The 4,440-nt window shown below is 48.6% G+C and overlaps 1 protein-coding gene across 1 annotated transcript in view; it reads right to left on the bottom strand.

Moving 5' to 3' along the window:
• Positions 1-4,440, bottom strand: part of RIN2 (Ras and Rab interactor 2) — a 185,427-nt gene that overhangs the window by 99,857 nt on the left and 81,130 nt on the right. The gene's annotated exons all lie outside the window — the stretch shown is intronic.

Below are 4,440 nucleotides of genomic sequence, written 5' to 3'. Positions count from 1 at the left end.
AAAAAAAAAAAAAAAAAAAAAAAAAAAAAAAAAAAAAAAGCAGCCCTAATGGGACTGAAGGACGCTGCAAATATTTTGGAGCTGCCAAGCGATTTCAATAACACCACTGAAAGAATGTAAACGAAGCTGATCGGGCTAGTGGGGCTAAAGGACAAAGGCAGGAAACGCCCAGAAACGCCAGGTTCTGTCACTTTATAGTAAACCAAGCTGTGGCTTTCCATGTGGCCCCAAGAGCTGCTGCTGAGGCAAAGGAAGGTCTGTCCTTAAAAGCAGAAAGGACTCCGAGTCTTCTGGCCAGGCTCCAGGCTGCTCCGGCTGCCTCTTCAACCCATTCCACTGAGAGTGACTGAGGACAGGCGCCGGGGCCACCACCACTTGGACACTGGGGATTGAGACACAGAATCCCCAATTTCCGGTTCACTAACCGCGGCGCTGGGTTGAGTCACTCTTCCAGCGTTCGCTCTCCCTGGCCACTGGCCAGATCGTGGCAAGACAGAGGGTCTGAGATGTCTTCAGAGACGCCTCTTTCCAGTCCCCTCTCCTCCCTTTCCCAACTCCTTTCAACTATTTAGTCAAACTGTACCCTTCCTATTTTGGGGGGAGGGTATTTTTTTAAATTTTAAATTATTTTATTGATGAGTAGAAATGCTATATATTTATGATGTACATACAACATGATGTTCTGAAACATGTATACATGGCATAATGGCTAAATCAAGCTAATTAACATATGCAGTACTTCACATACTTATCATTTATTTGTGGTGAGAACACTCAAAATTTACTCTCTTAGCGGGCCGAGCCCGTGGCGCACTCGGGAGAGTGCGGCCCTGGGAGCGCAGCAGCACTACCGCCGCGGGTTCGGATGCTATATAGGGATGACCGGTGCGCTCACAGCACTCACTGGCTGAGCGCGGTGCGGCCGGTCTCAAAAAGGACAAAAAAAAAAAAATTCTGTATTCTTTGACCAACATAGCCCCAGCCCCCTCCCTGCACCCTTCCTATTTCATTTGCTTTAGGTCACAGGTGCAAACCCACCGGAGCAGCAGTAGCTGCAATCCCTGTGTGTTGGAATCCACCCCTCACAAGTCCAATTTAAAAGACACTTAACTTATCCAAGTCATGGATTCTCGTCTCCAAGCTGCTGTGAGAGCTGGCCACAGGAGCTTTCTAATCACCACCTTTATTTTTTCTGCCTAGCAATCGAATGAGGCAAGGCAATGTGGACTTCAGTCTTAGTAAACAAGACCTCGTTATTATAATTATTTTACAGCCAAATTGACTGAAGTAGGAGAAAGTGACTCACCCCAGGGGACCTGTCAGGTCAAGCCCAAATCTGAGAAATGCACTTTTTTGCCTAGTTCCTTAAGCAGCTCCCACGAAGACAGAGCTCTCTTTTTAATGCTTTTCATCTTTTCTAGGAGAGGTAGAAGCAAGTGGGGGTGGCTCTGTGTCTCGATCCAGGGAAGGTCTCTGAATATTTCCACAATTATCTTTGCATTACCATGGATTTTATAAGTTGGACAGAAAAACATTATTCCAGGCTCTGGCTTAACAATTCATGTGGATTTTTAATTTTTTTTTAAAGCATCTTGTATCACTGTCCAGCACTGGTTTTCCCTGAGTCAAACTTTTTTTTAAAAAAAGTTTTAAGATCATGAAATTTTTTCATCGAAATGAGAAACAAATGTATGAAAAAGTAAGAAATCAGAAGTAAAGAACTGGGGGCCGGCCCGGTGGCACACTGGATAGTGCGCCGCTTGGGAAGCGCAGCGGCGCTCCCGCCCGAGGGTTCGGATCCCACATACAGACCGGTTCCCGCTCACTGGCTGAGCGAGGCGCAGGAGCAGCACCGAGGGTTGCCATCCCGTTGCCGGTCCCCGGTCCAGTACGGGGGCAACACTGCGGGTTGCGATCCGTTGCCGGACACGGAAAAAGACAAAACACACACACACAAAAAAGAAGTAAAGAACTGGGGGCCGGCCCGGTGGCACACTGGATAGTGCGCCGCTTGGGAAGCGCAGCGGCGCTCCCGCCCGAGGGTTCGGATCCCACATACAGACCGGTTCCCGCTCACTGGCTGAGCGAGGCGCAGGAGCAGCACCGAGGGGTGCCATCCCGTTGCCGGTCCCCGGTCCAGTACGGGGGCAACACTGAGGGTTGCGATCCGTTGCCGGACACGGAAAAAGACAAAACACACACACACAAAAAAGAAGTAAAGAACTGTATTCCTAACCCCCTTACTCAATAAATTGTGTTATAAAATAGCATTAGGAGCAATGCTCAGGCATCAATATTCCTAAGAGCAACTGAATTGAGGAAATAAAAGAATTTTTTTTTTTTTTAGCAAGGTACCCAGAGGTAAAACTGTCATTTCTGCCACTTACAGGGTTAGCCTGTAAGTTGGCTAATTCTGGTGGAGGTCCACTCCTTCCTTCCTTGAAAAACTGGCTCACAGACTCACGGGAACTCTCACCCTGTCCACACTGCAGAAGCTCTGCCAGTGCCCATGCAGCCGGTGGCAGTGCAGCCGTCCAAGGGCAATAGATGGGCAGATCTGCTGGTGAGAAAGTCTTCCTTTTCTAGGGTGGGACACTGCCTTTGTCACCTCCCACCCAATGCCCTCATCTCCCCCCTTGGGCTGTTCAAGAATTAGCCTCCTGTGTATTTCTCTCTTACATCCCTGCAGGCATTCCTTATTGCCCCCTTGAGCGACAGCTTCTCCTGAGCCTGTGGTTCTGGCCTCAGGGCTGATGGACTCTGCTCACCTGGAACACGGTTGAGGAGGGAGAGAGGATGCTACCCCCAAGGTCACTGAAAAATGTGGGTATTTGCAAACCTCCTCACTTGAAAAGCTGCACGTGCTAAGTGGTCACATGACACTGCATGTGTGTGCCGTGACTTCACAAATACAATGGGAAGTGTCATAAGCTACCTCAACTATTCACCCAAAGGATCCTGTGAATGGAGAAGCCACACACTACTCGGCAACCTGTTAGCACTTGAGTTTAGAGCTTTCTTTTCCAAGGCTCTCCGTCCATGATGGTAAGAGTCTACACAGATGGTTACTTTTCATTGGAGGTTGTAACCTGGCAGCTCTTAGAGTGAATCCACACTGCAGACACAATATATTAAGTAAGTAAGATATTAAAAAATTTTTTGAATTAACTGTCTCCAGAGACCCTGAGGCAAGGACACATGTCCAAGTGGTTTATTAGAGGTGACTTTGGGTAACACTGGTGGGGGCGTGGGGTGAGATACAAAGAAGAGAGAGGAACCAATACAAGGCATATTAGCAAGCAAGTCATTACTGTGGGCGACCAGACTTTAACCCATCTGGGGAACTCTGGGAGCCAGTGTACATGATGCCTTAGAGTTGTCTCAAAGGGGGAGGAGGGAGATGGGGTATTTGTCCACCAACTCCCCCAAGTCTGTGGTTGAGAGCCACCCCCAGGGGGCCTTAACTCACCAGCACTTCCAACAAGCCCCTGTATGGATAGAACGGGCTCTAGTGGCCAAAGAGAGCCTTAGGCAATGTTGGCAGCTGGAAATTGGGCCAGCATACATGGAAATGCTAAGTCCCCCCAACAGGGACATGAGAAGGATTCCACGGTGTCTGCTACAACTGGTACAAAATCAGGGCATTGTTCATAAAATGTATCCATCAAGCTTCTCCTATAACACTAGGGTCTGATTCCAGCATGGCCACAATTGGCTGACTCTGGGCATTCTCTTTAGACAGGATATAAGCTCTTCCAGTTCACCAGCGCCCATGGAGCTGCTTCCCTCACTCATAGGCCCTGTGTGACCCACCCACACCCCCTGTCGTACAGCTGGAAGGGACTCATGTCGTGTGCCTGAGATGCAGCATGTGATTTGACCCCCCTCATCCCCTCAGCTGATTGGACCAGGGCTGGACAACTGACCCAGGCTAGTAATTCACTGGCTGTTCTCCGACGAAACAGAATCCTCTGTGCAAGAATTTGAGAGTCACAGAGTAGGTGCTTTAGCTTGAAAGCTGGATTTGGAGCCACGTGACAGCTCAATTTATAGAGAGTAGATATCCTAAGTAAACAGACATGAGGGGCCATTAGACCACAGGGGGTGAGGAGAGAGAGAGTGTGTGACAGAGTGTCTTGAGCAGTTTGGGTAGATCCATCTTCCTTTCTGTCAAATACTCTTTGACCAAATAGGAAACCACGAGTTCTCAGAAGTGGGTAGGACTTTAAGAGGCTTATCACCCTCTTATCAAAAGTTTAATTCATGGGCCAGCCCGTGGCTCACTCGGTAGAGTGTGGTGCTGACAACACCAAGGCCCCGGGTTCGGATCCCATATAGGGATGGCCGGTTGCTCACTGGCTGAGCATGGTGCTGACAACACCAAGTCAAGGGTTAAGATCCCCTTACCGGTCATCTTTAAAAAAAAAAAAAAAAAAAAAA

Source organism: Galeopterus variegatus, unplaced genomic scaffold, assembly GCF_000696425.1.
Source record: "Galeopterus variegatus unplaced genomic scaffold, G_variegatus-3.0.2 Scaffold1066, whole genome shotgun sequence".
NCBI classification, from domain to species: domain Eukaryota; kingdom Metazoa; phylum Chordata; class Mammalia; order Dermoptera; family Cynocephalidae; genus Galeopterus; species Galeopterus variegatus.
This window is presented reverse-complemented; position numbering and strand designations above follow the sequence as displayed.